General features: G+C 37.1%; 1 protein-coding gene across 1 annotated transcript in view; it reads left to right on the forward strand.

The window, feature by feature from the left end:
• Window positions 1–23957, forward strand: part of LOC104997048 (metabotropic glutamate receptor 1-like) — a gene marked incomplete at its 3' end in the record, with an annotated part of 372491 nt that overhangs the window by 26546 nt on the left and 321988 nt on the right. The gene's annotated exons all lie outside the window — the stretch shown is intronic.

The raw sequence follows: 23957 nt of genomic DNA on the forward strand, positions 1-23957 counted from the left end.
GACAGCAACATGCCAGGCTTCCCTGTCCATCACCAACTCCTGGAGCTTGCTCAAACTCATGTCCATTGAGTTGGTGATGCCATCCAACCATCTCATCCTCTGCTGTCCCCATATCCTGCTGCCTTCAATCTTGCCCAGCATCAGGGTCTTTTCAAATGAGTCAGTTCTTTGCATCAGGTGGCCAAAGTATTGGAGTTTCAGCTTCAGCATCAGTCCTTCCAATGTATATTCAAGACTGATTTCCTTTAGGATGGACTGGTTGGATCTCCTCACAGTCCAAGGAACTCTCAAGAGTCTTCTCCAACACCACAGTTCAAAAGCATCAATTCTTTGCTGCTCAGCTTTCTTTATAGTCTAACTCTCACATTCATACATGACTACTGGAAAAACCATACCTTTGACTAGATGGACATTTGTTGGCAATATAGAATGGAATTAAGGGATCTTAAGGGATGATCTTAAGGGATTTCAGATCATCCCTTCCAATGGTCTGATTTTGAAGATGAGGAAGTTGAAACCCAGAGATGATAATAGTTTATTTTCTATGAGTACTTGTAGGATGAATAAAAGACTGGCAGTCTGAGTGCTGCTCAAGGTCAAGTGTTATCTTTGTGGTGCAGCAGATGTCAGAACTCACTTGTCAGTCCAGGGACCTTTCATCCCCACCAGTGAACCCCAAATATGAGTTCTTAGAACCATCTGAGGTTCTAAACTTGCTGGGGATGATGTCCTAGGACTTGAATTTTTATCATCCCTCTCCACAGGTAATTCTTTTGTATAGCCAGATTTGGGGACTGCTATATAAATCATGTTATTAATACATGAATTTTCCTCACCTATACCTGCAGAGATGAAGAGGTTACACTTAATGCATGGAGAGCTTTTATAGAACATTTACAGAACTTAAAAGAAAATCTTCCAATTTTTCTTAGCTGCACACTATCAGTCTGAGCTGAAGCTTAATAAACCCAAGATTTGCTTCTGACATTTAATTAAATTTGACAGTTATTGAGTGTGAGGTATAGAAAAATGAGTAAAACATGCTTCTTTAATATAGAGTCTTTAAATCCTGCTTAAACAGAGGTACAGAAGTCAGAGATTCCTGGTAATCTCTTGAATTTTAGATAATCATGATAAGTCTGCTTTCTAGCACCATATTTTGATGCTTCATTTGTTCTGATTTACTGTTAGATGCAAGTATCAGCTTTTTACTTACTCAAACTATTGTAGAATTATCCACCAGTTCTTTTTTTTTTTTTTTTTTATCCACCAGTTCTTAACTACTCAAAGTATTCTTTTATTATTTGTACCCTATGGCTGACTGGAGGAGGGATGGGAAGGAAGCACCATATTTTGTTCCTTCCATATTTTTAGATTAAACAGTAATGTAATAGATTTAATTATATAATTGGTATAGCAATTATATAACAGAAGTCATTTTTCTGTGGAGGTAAAACATTCATAGCACACATTGCTTTTTCTAACTAGTTCTCACTTTCAGTGCCTTATCTTTTATCCTAAGGTATCTGTCAGCTGTAAAATATCCCATCCATAGCAGTTGCCTATATGATCTCCGCACAATGTTGGGCCTGGCATGTTTTATTTCAGGAGACATAGAAATTCATTTCTCACATTTATGGAAAAGGAGAAGAAAGAAACTTTAGAGATAGTCATTAGATTCAAAGAAGCACTGGGAAATTTGGTGTACACTGGGGTACAATATATGTTTTTATATTTGTTTTTTAAATTGTCCACCAGGAAGGTTTCATAGCAAGAGTAGGACAAGGATTCAGCTTCCAGAACAGTGGATAATGTTCTTTCCTTAGAGGCTTACTGAGTAGGCAGTTGTAGGAAAGGGATGTTGGGTCACTCTTAGTGTCACCCACAGCTCCTTCCCTTATCTTCCCGTAGCAAGAAAATGTGTGAGTGGGTGTGGAAGGCAAGTGACAGGCAGGGGTGATTGTGGTGGGTGGGTGAATGGGGAGAGTTGAGCTTTGGCTAAGTGAAGAGATAAGAATGGGGAGGAACAGACTTTTCTTGGACCTGGGTTAAACTTCCAATACAAGTAGGGAGCTGCCTGTCTTGCTTATGCTGTATTTTTAGAGACCAATATAGTGCCTGGCACACACCAACTATATTTCATATAGACACGTGAATGTCTATATGAATAACTGTATGCATAATTATTCCAACTATTTTGAAGTAATTGAAATTTAATAAATAGGATTGGTGATGTTTAGATTCATTTCTTGGTTCCAGCATAATTCCTCGCATATAGCTGGCACGTGAGGAAGTTCATGTTAAGGCTCTAGCATTGATATTGATATAAGAATTATAGATTTTAATACTTTAAATATATTAAAAAAGACTGAGAACACTGACTTTTTTCATTTTAAAAAAATTTTAAACTTTTTAGTTGGAGAGTACTTTACAATACCGTGTTGTTTTTTTGCCATGCAACAATGTGAATCATGCATAATTTTATATATACCTATATATATGTATATCCTCTCCTTCTAGAGCCTCCCTCCCCACTCCCAAGAACACTGAATTTTTTTAATTTTTAGGAAAACATGCTTCTGTTTTCATTTTTGAGTTTTTAAAATAATTTTTCCTGAGAAAGAGAACTCATTCCATTCAAAATTAAAGATACTTCAAAATTATGATCCCCAATTCCTAACATATTAGCTTGCTTATTTCTTCTTTTGTAAACACCAACTTTTGGATTGAAACTCGAAGTAGAAATCTAATAAGACTATGATGGAGTGGTGTGTCTTTGTGTTCGTGGGTAGGTGTGCTTCATTCCTGAGAGCATATAGGCAACATGTAGAGTAATAAATGATTTCCCTCAGCAGCAGTAAAGATGGATAATCTTTGGTTTTTCATTCGTTAAACAAAATGAAACAAAAATGATGGCTAATGAAAATGGAAACACAACTGTATGAAATAACTTGGAGAAATGCACACAAGATTGCCAATGGTAAAAGAAAAACCTGTTTCATCTATTTAATGAGTTTTACTGATTTTTTATTTATACACACAAGCTCATTAAATAAAAAGGCGGAAGAATTGAATCTAGTCAATTCCTGAATTAATTTCAAGGAAAGCAGCTAGGGACTAATCAGTGAGAAAAACCTTCCAACTGATTCATTAGTTATTAACATATCTACTATTTATATAAATTCAGTCTCACTCAAAACCATACAAAGAATGCTTTCAAATAATATGCTATTGCAGTTTCCCCACTTTTCTCCCCAAACTTGCTTGTGTGTGTATAATCATTGTCAAATTAAAAATCCTATTTCTTGCCTCTGTTTCATAATGGAAAAGTTGATACATTTGGGCTTCCCTTGTGGGTCAGAGGGTAAAGCGTCTGCCTGCAATGCGGGAGACCTAGGTTCCATCCCTGGGTCGGGACTATCCCCTGGAGAAGAAAATGGCAACCACTCTGGTACTCTTGGAGAAGGCAATGGCACCCCACTCCAGTACTCTTGCCTGGAAAATCCCATGGATGGAGGAGCCTGGTAGGCTGCAGTCCATGGGGTTGCTAAGAGTCGGACACGATTGAGAGACTTCATTTTCACTTTTCACTTTTATGCACTGGAGAAGGAAATGGCAACCCACTCCAGTGTTCTTGCCTGGAGAATCCCAGGGACGGGGAAGCCTCGTGGGCTGCCATCTATGGGGTCGCACAGAGTCGGACATGACTGAAGTGACTTAGCAGCAGCAGTAGCAGCTGGTACTCTTTCCTGGAAAATCCCATGGAAGGAGAAGGGCAGGGTACAGTCCATGGGGTCGCAAAGAGTCGGATATGATTGAGCGACTTCACTTTCTTTCTTTCTTTCTTTCTTTTGAAAGAAAGAAAGAAAGAAAGTGAAGTCGCTCAATCATATCTTTCTTTTGATATGTTTGGAATGTTGTACAAGATCCCCTGGAGGCAGGCATGGCAACCTTCTCCATTATTTTTGCCTGGAGAATCCCCATGGACAGAGGAGCCTCATGGGCTATGGTCCATAGTGTTGTAAAGAGTCAGACACTACTGAGTGACTAAGCACAGCACATCTTTCTATAAAATTACTAAAAAATTATTTATTTGGCTGAACCAGACTTTTCTTGCATCATGGAATCTCACATTGCAGTGCATGGATTCTCTAGTTGTGGCGTATGGGCTTAGTTGCTCTGTGGCATGCGGGATCTTAGTTCCTGGACCAGGTGTTGAACCTGCGTCCCCTGCATTGCAAGATGGATTCTTAACCACTGGACCATCAGGGAAGTCCCAATTAGTTACTTTTTAATCTGATTTTTAAAAGCCAACTGCGTGACAGCAGGGACCACAAACTCTAATGTCTACAGAGGACAAGTGGGTGAAGATAAAGGGTGAGGTTCAGCATGTGAGAACCACGTCATCTCCAGCCAACTGAAGCTGAAGGAGAATGTGGGCTGGCTGTTGCCAGATCTCTTTTTTCAAGGAAAGCTGTAAACTGGCATTTCTGTCTGAAATGTCTCTATCTTTAGATTTTAGCAAATTAATTTTTTAAAACCTCATATAGACCAAATAAAGCCTAAGTATGCCTTGACTGGCTGTTTGTGACCACTGCCTTAGATGAGCAGGTTTGGTTGGGCCAGCACCACCCGTAGGGCTGGGTGCTCTGGGTTCTACCAAAGTAGGAACTGAATGTAGGGCAAGTCACTCTCATTTTTAAAATTAGTGGATATGGGCCAAATGCTATGCAATTTAGTGTCTTTCAAGTTTCACAACATCTACAATTGTTTAAGGAGCAATAACCGATCTTCACATTCATTACCATTTTTATTTTCACTGTGACTTGTGTGATTTCCCCAAATACTTGAAATCTGCCTATTATTGGCCTGAGAGTTGTTTATGAACGTTTGTTGAAACTGACCAGAGAAAATACTGTCAACTTGTCTCTGAGTCTAAGCACATTGTTAGCAGAGTTGCAGAACTTGGCCATCTCCTGCGGTAGTAAACATATTAATAAGCTTTTACCAGAAGAACTGCGAACAGATGCAGTTCTTGAAAACACAGTGTCCTTGTCACATTTAGTCGTCTGTCTCCCCTAGTGAGGCAAGTCTTGCTTGTGCTGTCCTAGTAAATATGCTCCTTTTTGTCATAACCAGATCATAGTTCAGGAATTCAGTAGAAACATCATGGTAACCAGTATCTTTGATACACAGATCCTAGTCCCAAAGGCAAGTACATAATAACATAAAATGACAGGTTTCCCCCCTCTTTTCATTTTCACATAATTTTTTTTATTCTATCACATAATTCCCTGGAGCCAAAAATAAGAATAGTACATTTCCTTTGTAGTCACTGTTCAATGTGAAACTTCAAGTGGTTTAAATGTAATTAATGTACCCACACAATATCTTACATAGTAAATTGGGAATCATCCCCAATGTAATGGAACAACTTAGGCATGACACTTAAGCATCTCTATTTTTGCTGATAACTAGCTGGGTGACCTTGAAAGTTACATACCTTTCTGAGTTTCCATTTTTCATCTATAAAAAATGTTGTTTAGAAAATCCCCATCTTGTAGAATTGTGAAGATCACATGAGAAGCAATTAGATGTGAAAGTGCTTTACAAAACATAAAGCACTATATGTCAGTGAGATAACATGCTAATCAATCACTTACCTCATTGCAACATGAGGAATAGAAGTACAAATTGAATAAAGCAGGTTGTTGTATATTGTGTGCTGCAGATGTAAGTCTTGGAGATTTGGAATTAACTTCCAAATTCTCTTCTGTCATTCCCGCTTCCCTTCATTTAAAGTGTTTAATTAGTCATTGGTTACATGGAGCCAAACTTGGCATCTTAGAGGAAAAAAAATTGTCTGTTCCTTGAAGGACCTTAAACTATTCCATTGGATTTATTCTTTAAAAATAGTTGTGTCCTATCTCCATTTTTTTCCCTTCTCTCTGGACTTCTTTCAGTTTTTCTACATTAACTTTAGAATTGAGTACCTTGGGTGACTGTAATGTCACTACATTGTTATTTAGAGAAAACATTATTATCTTCTTTTCTCTTAATCTCACATAATAAACCGTGTTCTGAATTTCTACCTCAATTTCTAGCTTCAATATCTGCAATTTAAAATGGTGGCATGATATTTGAGAACTGGATGTACTAAAGTTTCCTTCATTTTAAGCATTCAGGATATTTCTGATCTATTTTGTTTTTCCTCAAACATATACAGTAGTGTGCTGCTCTTTAGAAGACTTCTTGAAAAGCCCCGATTTGCCGCATTTGCTGATTCCTGTTGTGTATTCTCCCACTGTATCTGACATCAAGCCAATGATTTTATGTCACTGAACTTGGAGTTGGGAAGAGATGCCCAACTGGATCTCATGAGGCAGTATGAGCAGCTCCTGTCCATACCTACATAGTGTGATGAGGAACATATTAATAAACTTGGGTTTCCCAGGTGGCTCAGTGGTAAAGAATCCGCCTGCTAATGCAGGAGACACAGGTTTGATCCCTTAGTCTGGAAGATCCCCTGGAGAAGGAAATAGCAAACCACTCTAGTATTCTTGCCTGGGAAATTGCGTGGACAGAGGAACCTGGCAGACTGTAGTCCACGGGGTTGCAAAGAGTTGGATCCGACTGAGCATGCATGCAGTGATGCAGTGATTAATAAACTTGGAACAGAAAGTTCTAAGTAGTGTCTTATCACTAACTTATTGTCGATAAACCATACTTAATGTTTGTATGGTGTTTTATGCAGTGAATACTAAATATATTCATTATATGTCTATCCATATAATAATTCTACATTTTAATAAAAAGAAAATAAATAGATCATTAGATTTTAAGATTAACTTCACCTGGTTTTTCTTTAGTTAGAGAAGTTATTTATACTCACCAATCTCAATCTTTTCTAATCTAACATCCATTATATGTTTAAAATATTTCAAAGCTTACCTTGGTCATATTCTATCATCTATTTGCTCATGATGTGGTTCTTACTTCATCTCAGAGTGTACACTATTGAGAGAATTTTGCAGAGAAGGTATTTTGGTGTCATAGTTTCTGAGATGTTATATAACAGGGAGTCCCCCAAACCTCTGAATGTTGCTTCATTGTTCTTTGGTAGACATTGTTGCAGGAGAAAAATCTATGGAACTTTCAATTTGATTTATTTTGAAGGTGAGCTTTTTTTTTTTTTCCCAGCCAGGATTTTTAGCATTCTTGATTTTTGAGACAACAATAAAACTTACCAGTATGTATTTAGATTGCCAAAGTTCTCATCCCATTTTGCAAATCCTCTCAGTTTCCAAGTCTCCCACTTAGTTCTGCTTTTTGTTTTCTATTTGTGATAATTTCTTCTGTCCTGCTGTCTTCTTTGCTGGCAGGGGTTGCCATTCTATGTCTTGCTTTGAAAATGTCTTTTACCTTTTTATTTTTTATCATTTAAAATTGATTTTTGTTCTATATTTAGGTTTGTTCACTGTAGTTAGTTTTCTACCATGCCTGTTTTGCCATTTTTTTCCCCATCAGTTTCTCTATGTTTTATTTGCCTGTAGTCTCTTCATATCCTTTTTTCTTGCCTTAGTTCATTCTTGTTTAATAGGAATGCATGCATTCTTGCTCAGTTGCTTCAGTCGTGTCTGACTCTTTGAAACCCTATGGACTGTTGTTACCCACCAGGCTCCTCTGTCCATGGGATTCTCCAGGCAAGGATACTGGAGTGGGTTGCCATGTCCTCCTCCACAGGTTATCAGGAATGATATCCTTAAAAAAAAAATCTCATTTTAAATACCAAGTAGATTTTCTAAAACTGCTTTACATATCTATTTTTGAGGCTCCCTACCCCCTACCATGCCTTTAGAGAATTGTTCCCTTTTGTCCTGCACTAAAAATTTTGTTTCATGGACTCATGCTGATTATTTTCCCCATTGCCCATCTTTGAGTGAAGCCGTCTGACCAGGTCTGGTAAGTCAAGGCAACCCATAGGCAGGACTTTTCTTAGAGCCGCTGTTGTCTGCTCCTCTGCTGGCACCCTCCGTGTGCAGACCTGAGACTGGAGGTCAGGCTGATTTCAGAGCAGTGGACACATTGCTGCCACAGAGCAGGCATTCAGAGAAGGCTAGTTTCTCCTCCTGGCTATGAAAGGACTGGTCAGAATTCAAATGGAAGGGGAAATTCCTTAAAATGGATAAGCAGAGCTTGGATCACTACTTATGCTGTTTCCTAATTCAGTCCAATCATCTTGAGAGCTTGTAGAACTTTTGACTAGATTCTAGAAGGTCATTTTATTTGTATTAACTGGTTTCCAAACTTATTAAGAACATTTTTTTCCACTCTCAGTTTGGACATTTTCTTTTACTTTTCATAGGAATTTGGGAGGGAGCTTTCTATTATTTTAATTTCTGGATCTATGTAACCTCTGTTCTCAGTTTCTACTTAGAAAAAAAAGCATTGACTTTACTTCTTACCTCATATTTTGCTTATACAGTTCCATAAAGGTCCATCTAGTCAAGGTTAGGGTTTTTCCAGTAGTCATGTACGGATATGAGAGTTGGACTATAAAGAAAGCTGAGCACCGAAGAATTGATGCTTTTGAACTGTGGTGTTGGAGAAGTCTCTTGAGAGTCTCTTGGACTGCAAGGAAATCAGTTCTGGGTGTTCATTGGAAGGACTGATGTTGAAGCTGAAACTCCAATATGTTGGCCACCTGATGCGAAGAGCTGACTCATTTGAAAAGAGCCTGATGTTGGGAAAGATTGAAGGCAGGATGAGAAGGGGACAACAGAAAATGAGATGGTTGGATGGCATCACCGACTCAATGGACATGAGTTTGGGTAAACTCCGGGAGTTGGTGATGGACAGGGAGGCCTGGCATGCTGTGGTTCATGGGGTCACAGAGTCGGACACGACTGAGCAACTGGATTGAACTGAACTGATACATGATGAAGCCAGATGAGTTTTCAGAGCTATGTTTCAGACTTATTTTAGCACAGCAACCACTTCTAGGCTACATGATACATCATACTCTGTATCAACCATGTGGATCCTTATGTACTTCTTATGTTGCACATTTAGGTCAAGGATAGTCATACATGCTACACTGGAATCACTGCAAAGCCTGTATTAATAGGATAAGAGTTACAGATATTGAAATAAATTGCATACTTAAGTACATTCAACTTATTATCTATGCCAATTAAGAGGTGCAATGTCACAGAAACAAAAAGCAATCCAGAAATCATTTATGCGTTATTTTGAATTCATATGCATTATGACTTTTCCCTGTTTCATATTTGCAAAATTAAAATTTCACCTAAACTTATATGCAAATTCACTTGGATTCTCTGAGAACATACCAATTGCAATTGCCTAGATTAGCATGCTGGTTTATAACCAAAGAGAAAAAAACAACTGAGGATATAAAATTCAAAGTGGATGATTCTCAAAATGGATAACTTGAAAATAGTTCAGAATTGGCAAGTCTGCCCCAGGAATATGTAAGAATTCCTGGAATAATGTACATGTGTGCACAATTGTGTGTGTATCTGTTTTTCTGTATTGGAAATACAATTAATATTAGAAATAATTATATTAATTCTATTAGTGCTCTATATTTTCTGTATTGTTAAATTAACAATAGAGTTGTTACATGGTTTTCACCTAAATTCATTAAGTCTGTTTTTACAGATTAATTTAAAATAATGTAATGGTAAAGGACAGGAAAGCCTGGCATGCTGCAGTTTATGGGGTCTCAAAGAGTCAGACATGACTGAGAGACTGAACAACAGCAACAAAATTTAAAATGCTTTGGTTAATTAATAGTTTAAACAATGTAAGGTTCAGCACTAAACTCTGCAATGCTGTACCAATATTCTATCATGCTTTATCTATTTTCAGAAAATGTTCAAACCTATGACAACATTTGAATCTTTTTTTTTGCTAAAATGTGATGCTTTATTTTTTATTTTATTTTTTAACTTTATTGTATTGGTTTTGCCATATATCAAAATGTGATGCTTTTCCTGATTCTTACTGTGTAATATCTGACTTCCTTGATCTAGTAATTTAAAATTTCTAACAAAAGCAAAAAGAGAGGGGGTCAAATTTATCTTTAAAATTTTTTCTTTTTAATTATAACTATTCAATAATTATGATATTTACAGATATTTTCTTAATATTGATCTTATACTTAACAAGTGATCACTATCTAAGTACTAGATGACAGTCAGTGCACTGTTTTACCTTATTAAAGAGGGTTGCCAAAGTTACTAGATCGTTTTTAAGATCTGATATTTTTGTCATTAATAGTTTAAAATGTTTATTTTAAAACTGTTTTAATATAAAAATATAGACTAAGTTGCCCTTTAAGCTTGTGTTGTCTAGGAAAAGCAACTATCAGTTCTAAACTCTTCCTTAATCTCCAAATACCTACTTTAAATGCAGGAGAGAGCCTTCTTAATATGAGTCCTGTAAAAAATGTGTTCAAAAAAATTTTTTATTATCAGTTCCTTTATTAATTTTTAAAGTAAATTGAAGGAAAATGTAACGATTCTGTGCTGTATGGGCTCAGGCTGTGTGTGATCAACATTCAGATCTAGCTGCATTTAGTGTCTCAGAGCCAGGTGATGGGCAGCCCTGCACAATGGTAAAGCATGGTTTCTGGATCCAGGCTGCCTTTGGTCTGAATCCCGACTCTGCCCTGTACTGAATGAGTTCTTTAACCTCTTACCTTTTAAGGTAATTAGCTGACAGTTCAATGGAGGAAATGGGAACCCACTCCGGTATTCTTGCCTGAAAAATCCCATGGACAGAGGAGCCTGGTGGGCCACAGTCCATGGAGTCGCAAAGAGGCGGACATGACTGAGGACTGAGTGACTAACAACAGCAATGAATGGTGCCTGGCATACAGTGCATTGTTGTCGAGTTTGTTCCCATCATCATTATCTATTTAGCAAAAGTGAGATGCCCTATATAAATTACATAGTAAAAAGGGGCATTTATTGACTCATGATGATGGGCCTGGCCCCTTCAGTCTTGTGAGCAAGAGGAGAGTCAACCACCCCTGATCCACATGGAATGAGATTTCCAAAGTCAAGGAAGGAGTAGTCCATCAAGGAAAAGAAATGTTGGGCAGGTAGAAGCAACAAGGGTCCATTCCATATGAAAGGTTATAGGAATCATAAAAGAAAAGAAGCAACACTAGTCGTCCTTATTATCAGAAGTATTGTTTCATGAAAGAGGAATTAGTCTTGTTCTATGTGCTTTAGGGGTCAAGAATAGGACATATGGATATTAATTACAGGACATTCTATGCCTCTAATTTAAGGGTGAAGGTCCAAACTAGAATTCTCAAATGGAATGAACTATATTGTAAGACATGTTGCTGGTAAAGATTTTAAAAGAGGGGTTTAAAATCTTTTACTAAAGAAAATATTATATGTAATAGTATATAGGAATGGAGAGATAGCAGTAAATCTCTCTAATTCTATGACTTCTACAAATGTGGGACATATAGGGAACAATCTAAAGTCTTTGAGATATTTTTCTGTTAACAATGTAGGATATTCAGTCTTCCAAATTTCCAATGAAAATGCTGACATTTTAATTCAATATTTGATTTCTTTGAGCTATAGTTTGGATGTCATTTTGTTTTTGTCTTTCATATTTATTTACATACTGTCTAATCCTTGCTAATCCATGTTTACTGGAGACAGGAAGAGTCCGGAAACATAGCTAATTCTCAAAGTCCATTCTACCTAATAATGGCAACTGGAAACTAATGAACTAGTGAATTTCTGGCATGATACCTCTAACTCTAGCATTAATACATCTCATTGAGACAAAAATTTGATGAATTAATTGATTTCATGTTAATTAAATAATTAAATTCGACCATCAACAATGACAGTGAATTCTTTATAGAGAGTATCACATGAACTGGAAATTTGGCTGTTTGTCTATTTATTACTCAAATGCATATTCAATATGATACATGCCTTAAATCTTCTGTGGGAGTAGGAAGTGCAAAAATTAAATTTGTGTTTCATTTTAGACCTATTTAAGGCACTATTATTCAAAAGAGCTTGTAGACATATTTTGTTTTTACCTTTCTAGTACTTTGACTATAACTTAAAGAGTCAGTTACCAAGCATATGTGTCCTTTTGGGATACTAAAAATTTAGTTGAATGGAATAGAACAAATTAATAAAATGACCATTATGATTATCCAAGTAAGAGAGAGTTATAGTAGTAAGTAATCAAACACGGCTCTCAGTAAAATTATTTTAAGTTATCTTAAACTATTAAGATGGCTTCAAAATAGGTTATAATTAACCTATCTACTACGAGTTCTTTTTAAAAAATTAAACTAGATTTAGATTTTCCTTATATAGAAAAAGCCCTGTTAAATTCTTTAAAACCAATTAGGAGGAAAAAAAAAAACAAGATTCCAAAGACGAAGGACTTGGAAAGGGAATCCTGTAAATGACTCTGCAAATAATTCTTAAAGGGCTATTAAAAGTCTATTCCTCAGACCTTACTGTGTATATTATAACATGATAAAATGACAATGAAACATGACATTTTAAATTCTAATAATAGGAAAAATGATTTATGTCTTACTTTCACTGCTTTGATTTTCCTCAGTTCTAATCATGTTATCCCAAGGTTTGAAGGGAAAAAGTGAAAACTCTTTGTATTTTAAAAGGTGGTTTATAGCTTCTTTGCAAAACAACTCCTGATTTTTGGCAATAATTGGCCCGATTCATGAAAACTCATGGAATACTTTATTTATTTATTTATTTTTTAATTTTATTTTATTTTTAAACTTTACAATATTGTATTGGTTTTGCCATATATCGAAATGAATCCACCACAGGCATACACATGTTCCCCATCCTGAACCCTCCTCCCTTCTCCCTCCCCATACCATCCCTCTGGGTCGTCCCACTGCACCAGCCCCAAGCATCCAATATTGTACATCGAACCTGGACTGGCGACTCATTTCATATATGATATTATACACATTTCAATGCCATTCTCCCAAATCATCCCATCCTCTCCCTCTCCCACAGAGTCCAAAGACTGTTCTATACATCAGTGTCTCTTTTGCTGTCTCATATACAGGGTTATTGTTACCATCTTTCTAAATTCCATATATATGCATTAGTATACTGTATTGGTGTTTTTCTTTCTGGCTTACTTCACTCTGTAAATACTTTAGAATCTTCAACTAACCCTTTGTGGACTTCGTGATGTGATAAATGATGCCACTGCATTCAATATTTCTTTCATCCTCCTCGTAAGGTTAAAATTAAAATCAATTTGCAAGATAGGGAGAGAAGACCCCAAAATATGGCAAGCTGTGAGGAATGTCTATTTGGAGGTGAAATTTAGGCCAGAGCTAATCTGAAAAGTGGATAATCCGATAATCATAAATTATCTGTCTTGAAAAACATAATTGCTGTGAACCCATGGTTTAGACTACCCAGTTGAGAGTATATCTCAAAGGAGAAATATCTGTATCATGAATCAGAATATATTGTGATGTAGTAAAGGTGGATAATTGGTTGGAAGATCTTGAGGTTAAAGTGCATTTTGAAAATCTAGGCTATACTATCTTTTAAAATTTTGGTATGAAATTTTTGGTTCAAGTGGGTTGTATGGAATTTGTCTGTTTCTTGACCTTTGTGTTTTTTAGGAGGCTTCTAAATTCCTAACAATTTTTGAACTACTGATCTTATTCTTTACCATCTGAGCCACCAGGGAAACCCATTGAACTCATGGTCTTCCAGCGGGATCCCAAACATCAAAATGACATGTAGAGTTCTGAAATACAGAGATTACTAGACTTCTTTATAGATCTACTGAAGGAGAAACAGAGTCCCAAATTGAATTTTTTTTAAATTTAAATTTATTTATTTTAAATGGAGGTCTTGTTTTTTTAAACTTTCCTGGTAAATATTATCATTTTTAATGTTTGGGAACCCTTGATCTTATACTATTCTTAGGACACTTGTATCTTTAACTTAGTGGTTATTTTTGGACATTTAATTAAATCTCTTTTACCAGATTGTAAGTTGCTAAACAACAATGCTCACAGAGGTTTTAAAAAAGTCAGACACAATTGAGTGCCTGTGCGCGGGCGCACACACACACACACACACACACACACACACACATCATCAGCATTGCTTCGCCTCCCACCATTGTTTACTATATGCTGAATGCTATGTAAGATGCTTTAAATATATAAGCTCATTTATTCTTTATAACAGGTTTAAGAGGGAGGAGGAAACTGAGGACTAGGGAATTTACATACACGCAGCTATAAAGTACGGGAGCTAGAATTGGAACCATCACCTCCAAAGCTCATCTTTATCTACTGTGCTTTTCTGTCATAATAAACACCTCCCCCCTACCCCCACAAACCTAGTAAAAGTGTCTGTTTGCTATCTTCCAGTCTCTGTGTTTGGCCCCAGGGAAACCAAGATAAATAGGATCTGACCACCCTTGCGTAGCTTATAATCTCAGAGAAGACCCTCAAAATACTTCTCCATCTTTGCTATAATGCTCTTATTTTTTTTTCTCTAATGAGTTTATTCCTTAATTGTCACCTAGACCAATTTTTAAGATCAGTTAAAAATATCCTAGAAAGCTCTCATAAAGTTTAAGCATAAAGAATATAAGTGAGATACTACATTAGGAAGAGAACGGGCACATTTTGAACCACTTAAAACACATGATTTCATTTAGTAATAGCAATCTCATGCTGTGTGTTTTATATAATATTTATAGGGAAAAAGCGAGACTCAGAGAGGTTAAGAGATATAGCGAAGGTCACTAACTTATAAGTAGAAGTGCCAAGATTTTAATCTTGTCTGGCAGCCAAAGCATTTTTGCATTTTCTTTGGAACCATGCCCTCTCCACCTCCCATTTGGTTTAGGTGCCTGATTCTAGTCTGGCAACTACAGAAAAAGAAGAGTTCCCCAGGGGATATAAGATTTATAGAGCAGCAGCGAGTTTTGCTATTATACCAGGTAAATTAGTAGAATCTATGTGAAAGTACTTTTAAGATGTAAAAGTAAGAAGTCCCAAATCAGATTTAAACTTTGTTTGGAAATCCATCCTATAAGAATTGCTGCTAAAACCTATTTGTCAATGCTTGGCAGTAGAATCCAGACCTTATTACTCATTCACAAATGCACTTGGTTCAAATGCTTCTCTAAATGATTATCAGGAAAGATTTATTAGCCTGAAAACATAAATACTGGTTGAAAATAGCTGAACTTATACCATATAATGAAAACTATATAAACACTTAACTGAGGTGTAATTATATGCAGCAATTATAACTACTATAAGGAAAGGTTTGATATAAATGTCTAATTTAATTCACTAAGGAACTATTGAACTATTTAACTTTATGGGGCTGGAGGAATCACCTTGCTTTTGGTATTTATGGGTTTTTCTTCCAAATTTGCGAGTCATTCTCTTTGTTTATGCTGTTCACGCTCACCCTGATCTGCTTCTTTGCATCCAGGTTATTATTACATTGATGGGAAATTCTTGGGCTCTGTCCATGTGATTATTATTCAAAGGTCACTTTAAGTACAGAGTCTTTATTATTTTTAAAGGGAATTACTTCTAATATACTTCTGTCAGATGGCTTCCATCTGAGTCCTTCTCTTCACTGTAATGCTTTAGCACTGCCCTGGACTGTTACCCGTCACCCCCATGTTCTTCCCTGTGGCAGAAAGAAGGGCTTTTATAGTCTGCTTATTTTCTGGAAGAAGAAATTTCAAATAGATGTCTACCTAGAAATGGACCTCATGTTCATGCATAACTATGAATGCCACATGACTTCATGTTTAATGTTGCTGCAGATCTTCATTCTCTTAGGCATTCTGGAGTTTTGCTCTTTTATTATATTTTTTTCTAAAATCATTTGGACTTAAAAAGCAAGACCTTTTGGAAAAGGTGGCGTGGTTTCTTTAAGAAAAATGGAGCATTATTAAGATCTGTTTTTTTTCTCCCAGTCTTCTCATGTCAGGTCCCCAGGAAGCAAACTCTCAGATGGAGATTAGCCTGCAGGAAGCTTATTAGGAATGCTTTTGAATCCACATCTATGAGGGAAAGTGAAGAAAGGAAACAGGATTGGGTGGAGGGTGTGATGCAGTAACATCAAAGCTTCAGTCAACAGGACAGGGAACTCTGCAGGTTTGATATTGTACCCATCAGAGGCATATTCACCTCTGCATTGTCATTGCTTGCAGGCTGCCCTTGACATTGACCTTGAGTAAGGGAAATCTTTCAGTGAAGGCAGTTCTGGAAAAAGGTTGACAGCTGAGCGCTGTCTCGGTAGCTGAGGAATAAATTCATCATTGCTAAAGATGGGATCTTGGCAGTACAATGCAACATCCATGATACTAGTATTTAATGAAGAGGAAATGATGACATACATTAAACCAATCTTTCTCAACCTTTTCAAAATCATTCTACCTCTTGTTCAATACAGAATCTGACTCGGATATATCTGAAAGAGATGTAGTGTAGCTCTCAGTTGATTATGCACACCTTGCATATTCCCACTGGACACAAGTATATTCTGAGCCCTGGTATTCATTAGGAGGTCCTTCTTTTCTTTTGCTTTCCTTCTCTCATAAATTTCCTTCCCAGCCTTCCCTATGTAGGAGTCTGAACAGTGACATATCCTGATATTTTCTAAGAAATATCAGGATAAAATCTGCACAGCTATGTTGTCATATCCCTTTCTCCTTTTGTGTTATTCTATAATATCCTGCACAGTGCCAGGACCATACCCGGTGCTCCTAAAACATCTTGTGATTGATGTGAAAAGGAAGAACCAATAGATCGTATTTGTTTTTACTTTCAAAAGTTTAAGCAAGGGTCTAAATCACAAACAAAGAAAATGAATAAACAGAACTCAAATTTTTTTTTTTTTTGATCCTGAAAAAAATTGAATTGGCACTAATTCTGAGGTCAGACAGCATATATAGCTCTCAGATACATATCACACAAGAATTTATGTTGAAATACGGGGCTTCTAATTTGTGCTAGATAGAGAAAGGAAAAGTTCATGTGGGTGAAATAAAATTAATTCTCAAGCAAAAGACAATGTTAAGGGATCAAAGGAGGAATTGATGACAAAAGCAGGAACTCTTTAGGAATTTTAGAACACCCTTGATATATTCACCAGTGAGCATTCATTAAGCTTTTATGAGATGCTGGGTCATATGCTAGGTGCCTGGGATACAAATATGAATAAGGAATGCTTCCTACTGTCAAGCAACTTGCAGACTGGTCGTGATGTACTGAGAAGATGTGCACAAGAGTCTCAGTGGCCCCCAGTGTATGTAGGTCCAAATAGTTGCTCCCTTAGGTAATACTCCTCTAACTCTCCCACCTAACACTCTGTCCCTCTTTGAGATTAACATTATAGGTTAATAGTATACATATACAGTAAATGCAATCATATATTGTTAATAATTATGCTTACATATCTCAGGTGTGTTTATTAGGCCTGGGGATATTTATTACTGTGGTTGGAGGGACTTAGGAGAAATTGATGGATCTGTAAGGGAGAAGATCAACTGACTATGTGTCAAACTATGTTAATTTGTCGACCTTGGAGGCTAAAAGTGGGTATCTGGCACTAAAGCTTAAGAAGTCAAAATATTTTTAATGTGGGTTAGAACATTATAGAGCAGGAGTCCCCAACCTCTGGGCTGTGGACTGACACCTGTCTGCACAGTCCTAATCTTCCTGTACTACCCGGAAAAATTGTCTTCCACGAAACCAGTTCCTGGTGCTGAAAAGACTGTGGACCACTGTTGAAGTGGTTTAGATGATAACATTTTAAAGTATTCTTTCTTATAAAGGGGAGACTTGCACTTTTGAGTATAATGTGGTGTAAAAAATATGGAATGAGGATAAGGGTCAAAACGTTCCACCACTTATTAGTTATGTGAACGACCATGTTGTTAAACTTTACTTTTCATTTGTATTTGGGGCTAATACTTGACCTATTTATATAATAGAATCAAAGGACACAACCAATTAAATACACTATAAAGCATAATAAAAATGTAGTAAATTATTATAAACTATAATTTCATAGGCTATAAACTATCAAATATGACCTAAGAAATTTAGAAGTCATTGTAGGTTGTTCCCTACAAAACTGGAAATGATAAGGGAAAAAGCAACTAAAAAGCCTTATGAGTATTATCTATAATAATTTTAAATGGCCATAGGATATCTAGAAAGGTACTGGAAAAAAATAACTACAACTGAACAAAGCCTTGTGTATATGTACCTGGAAAGATAAAACTCTAGCATTGAATTTTGATTTTTTAAAAATATATATTTATTTATTTTAATTGGAGGTTAATTACTTAACAATATTGTATTGGTTTTGCCATACACTAACATGAATCTGCCACAGGTATACACATGTTCCCCATCCTGAACCCCCTCCCTCCACCCTCCCTGTACCATCCCTTTGTATGTGGAGCACAAATATAACCAGCCATGAAGACAATCAAGTGTACATAGAGGCATCTATATACAGAGTGGGTAGAAACACTGCTATTATTTAGTCTTGAAAACTTGATGGTTAATATAATCTACAAATGAAAATCTGTAAAAATCACCAAGATTAAGGATTGCATGGATATTTCAGCATTATAGGAATACTGGATTTGGGAAGCGGCTATCCTTTGAAGTTTGAAAAAGGTGCTGAGATAAAAAGATGAAAGTTCTACTTTGCCCAGGAGGTCATTATCTTGAAAGGGTATACATGCTGAAGATGGGTGGCGTGAGAGGTGTCGTGGCCAGATCATCTCGCATCCTTTCTTATCTTCTCTAGTGTGGGGTTAGAGTGGGAGTGACAAGATTCTGCAACTTGATCTTCTAAAGGCGAGGGTTTCCCCGTTTCTATGTTTTTGTTCGGTACCTTTCTAGTTACCTGATTTGTCCTAGGTGGAGATTAAGAGGTGGGTAATGGGGTCCCCAATGCACGGCTCTTATCTCACTTATCTCTCAACCCTCAGGCATCTCCAGGGCCCGAGAAGGTGCAGGGTTATCAGGACCCCCTTGAATTCAGGGTCTGAGATACCCAGAGAGCAGGACATCTTTTAATGAATGAACCAGTTAGTCATGGGGCACTTTGTGACCACTTCCCTGTGCCCATGGCTATGCTCACCTTTTACTTACTTTACTTAAGTACAGTTAGCCACTTCCTGGCAGGTTTCTTTATTAGTAAAATTGTTTTTAGATATTGGGTTCAAAGTAATATTGCCCAATGAGCCTTATTATTTTTAAAAATTTTCTCAGAATATAGTTGGTTTACAATGTTATGTTAACTTCTGCACAGCAAAGTGAATACGCTGTATGCTTACATGCATCCCTTCTTTTTTGGATTTCCTTCCCATTTAGGTCACAGAGCTCTGAGTAGAGTTACCTGTGCTATATGAAGGTTCTCACTAGTTATCTGTTTTATACCTAGTATCAATGGTATATTATATGCTTATCCCAATCTCCCAGTTCATTCTACCCCCTCTTCCTCCCCCTTGATGTCTGTATGTTTGCTCTCTACAGCTGTGTCTCTATTTCTGCTTAGCAAATAAGGTTATATATACCATTTTTCTAGATTCCACATATATCCAGTAATATGCAATATTTGTTTTTCTCTTTCTTACTTCAGCCTGTATGACAGTCACTAGGTCCATCCATATCTCTGCAAATGGTACAATTTCGTTCCTTTTTATGTAACAAGCCTTATTCTTAATTCATTTTGGCTCCTTTTGCTTTTGGCTGTAATTACTTGGTTTTCTCTCTTTTATAAGTAGCAACAATGTTTTATTGAATAATTCAGGGTAATAAATCTAAAAAATATTCCACAGAAAATGCCTATTTACTTTCACATAAGTTTAATGACATTAAACCTTGGTTCTATGACAAGTAGAGAGGTCTAAAATACCTGACCAAATTATAAATAATCAGGGGCTGTGGCAGCTTAGGGAAAAAAGTTATGTGCCAAGTAACCAGCATTTTAATTTATAGAAACTATAATTTGCTTTTCATCCTATGTCTCTTCTATGTAATTTATGCTTTTATGATTCAAATAAGGATCTGTTTTCCAGAGTTTTTGTGTTATAAAACTATATGATCATATTTCCTCAAATTGGATTCCATATATTGCAGTGCTTTGATTGGTTCCTAATAGTGTTCTGTATGGAAGAAATATTAGATGTTAACCATTTTACATGGTTGCCCTGGTTAACAAAGCAATCCCATAGCACATTCCATTATGAGAGAGCCCAATGTCAGACTCTAAAATGAAAGAGGCACAAATATTTCTTCTCATTTATTTAACAAAGATTCTTTGATTACCTTCTCTGTGTCAGGCACTATGCTAGGTCCTGGGAATATATCAGTGAACAAAATTCTCTGGCCTGAGAGAGCTGATTCCCTATTGGAAAAAGACAAGAAAAGTGGTAAATAGCTAACTTATATAATATTTTCAAAGCTAAGTGCTTTGAAACTATAGGACGAGGTTACAGTGATGTGGAGAACCAGAGTGGGCTAGGTCTTAAATACAGTGGTCAAGGTAGGCTACATTGAGAAGATAATATCTGCAGAAAGAATTGGAGGTGAGTGTATTAGTTCCCTGTGGCTGCTATAACAAAATATCACACATTTAAGGCTTAAAACCACAGAAGTTTATTGTCTCACTGCTCTGGAGGCTAGAAGAAGTTCTAAATCCCGGGGTTGATAGGGCCACACTCCCTCTGAAAACAGGTTACAGACATCTGTCATGTTGAATTATGTCCCACTTTAATGATTTCATTTTAACTGGATTACATCTGCAAAGACATGATTTCCAAATAAGACCACATTCACAGGTACCAGGGATTAGGACTTCAATAAATCGTTTTGAAGGACACAATTCAATCCATAGCAATGAGCTAATCAGCCATGCAGATATTTGTCTTGAGTTTTGGGTCCAGTACAAAGGCCCTGAAGAGGGAACATAACTGGTGTATTTGAGAAACAAGAAGGAGGCTGGTTTTTTTTTTGTTTTTTTGTTTTTGTACAGAGTGAGCAAGAGGGAGAGTAGAAGGGAATGAGATCAGAGAAGAACCAGGGGGCAGCCCATGAGAGGCTTTGTGAGACATTAGTGGGGCTTGTATTTTGATTTTTTAAGGGTTTTTTTTTTTTTTTGCCTTTTTTCAGAAAGAAAATTCCTGGAGGATAATTGCTCTACAACATTGTGCTGGTTTCTGCCATACATCAACATGAATCAGCCATATGTCCCTTTCCTCTTGAACCTCCCTCCCATATCCCACCACATGGCACCCCTCTAGGTTGTCACAGAATGCTAGGTGGAGCTCTCTGTGTCATACAGCAAATTCTCACTGGCCATCTATTTTACCAGCTCATGCAAATCAATACCAGGAAAGCAAACAACCCAATCAAAAAATGGGCAGAAGACCTAAACAGACATTTCTCCAAAAGAAGACATACAGATGGGACTTGGCTTTTTGATGCAGATGAAATTGAGAACTTTTGGAAATTTATTTTCATTTTAAAAAGTCCATTCTGGCAACTATATAGAGAATAAATTTCAGAGGCAGAGGAGGATGCTGGGAATCTGAATAGAAGCCTATTGCAATATTCCAGGTGAAACAGAATGTTGACTTGGATCAGGGTAGCAGCAGTAGAAGTGGCAAAAAGTTGCTGGATTCTTGGTATTTTTGAAAGGTACAACCCAAGTATTTCCAGGTAGTTTGGATATGAATGTGAGAAAGAAGACTCAGGGATAACTCCAAGTATTTGGGCGTGGGTACAGATAGCTGAGAAATGAAGACAAGTGACTACAGGCAAAGGAGAAAGGGAAAGATACACCCAACTGAAGGCAGAGTTTCAGAGAATAATAAGGAGAGATAAGAAAGCTTTCTTAAGTGAACAAGGCAAAGAAATAGAGGAAAACAATATAATGGGAAAGACTAGAGATCTCTTCAAGCAAATTAGAGATGGAACATATCATGCAAAGATTGGGACAATAAAGGACAGCAATGGCAAAGACCTAACAGAAGTAGAAGAGGTTAAGACGAGGTGGCAGGAATACACAGAAGAGCTATACAAAAAAGGTCTTAATGACCCAGATAATCATGATGATGTGATCACTCACCTAGAGTCAGACATTCTGGAGCATGACATCAAGTGGGCCTTAGGAAGCATTACTACAAACAAAGCTAGTGGAGGTGATGAAATTCTAGTTAGGCTGTTTAAAATCCTAAAAGATGTTTCTGTTAAAGTGCTGCGCTGAATATGCCAGCAAATTTGGGAAACTCTTTCAACAGTGGCCACAGGATTGGAAAAGGTCAGTCTTCATTCCAATCCCAAAGAAGGCAATGCCAAAGAATGTTGAAACTACGTCATATGCTAGCAAGATAATACTCAAAATCTTTCAAGCTAGGCTTCAAAAGTGCATAACCCAAGAACATTCAGAGATACAAGCTGGATTTAGAAAAATTGGAGGAACCAGAGATCAAATTGCCAACATCCACTGGATCATAGAAAAAACAAGGGAATTTGAGAAAACCATATACTTCTGCTTTTGACTACACTAAAGCCTTTGACTGTGTGGATCACAACAAACTGTGAACAATTCTAAGAAATGGGAATACTAGACCACCTTTTCTGCCTCCTGAGAAATCTGTATGCGCATCAAGAAGCAACAGTTAGAACCAGACATGGAGCAATGGACTGGTTCGAAATTGGGAAAGGAATATACCAAGGCTTGTCACCCCACTTATTTTATTTTGTATTGTCACCCTGTTTATTTTTTTTTTTATTTTTTAACTTTACAATATTGTATTGGTTTTGCCATATATCGAAATGAATCCGCCACAGGTATACATGTGTTCCCCATCCTGAACCCTCCTCCCTTCTCCCTCCCCATACCATCCCTCTGGGTCGTCCCAGTGCACCAGCCCCAGGCATCCAGTATCGTGCATTGAACCTGGACTGGCGACTCATTTCATATATGATATTATAAGTATTTCAATGCCATTCTCCCAAATCATCCCACCTTCTCCCTCTCCCACAGAGTCAAAAAATCACCCTGTTTATTTAACTTTATGCAGAGTGCATCATGTGAAATGCCAGGCTTGATGAATCATAAGCTAGAATCAAGATTGCTGGGAGAAATATCAACAACCTCAGATATGCAGATGATACCACTCTAATGGCAGAAGGTGAAGAGGAACTAAAGAGCCTCTTGCTAAGGGTGAAAGAGGACAGTGAAAAAGCTGGCTTAAAACTAGCATTCAGAAAACTAAGATCATGGCATCTGGTCCCATCACTTCATGGGAAAGAGATGGACAAAAAGTGGAAACAGTGACAGATTTTGTTTTCTTGGGCTCCACAATCACTGTGGATGGTGATTCCAGCCACAAAATTAAAAGATGCATCCTCCTTGAAAGAAAAAGTATGACAAACCTAGACATCATATTAAAAAGCAGAGGCATCATTTTGCTGACAAAGGCTCATATAGTCAAAGCTATGGTTCTTTCCAGTAGTCATATCTGGAGGTGAGAGTTGGACCATAAAGAAGGTTGAGCACTGAAGAATTGATGCTTTCAAATTATGGTGCTGGAGAAGACTCCTAAGAGTTCCTTGGACAGCAAGAAGATCTAACCAGTCAATTCCAAAGGAAATCAACCCCGAATGTTCATTGGAAGGACTAAAGCTGAAGCTGAAACTCCAATCCTTTAGCTACCTGACTCATTGGAAGACACCCTAATGCTGGGAAAGATTAAGGGCAAGAGAAGGGGGCAACAGAGGATGAGATGGTCGGATAGCATCACTGATTCAATGGACATGAGCTTGAGTAAACTCTGGGAGATGGGGAAGGACAAGGAAGCCTAGT

The sequence above is a fragment of the Bison bison genome, unplaced genomic scaffold (assembly GCF_000754665.1).
Source record: "Bison bison bison isolate TAMUID 2011002044 unplaced genomic scaffold, Bison_UMD1.0 scf7180017864303, whole genome shotgun sequence".
Taxonomy (NCBI): Eukaryota; Metazoa; Chordata; class Mammalia; order Artiodactyla; family Bovidae; genus Bison; species Bison bison.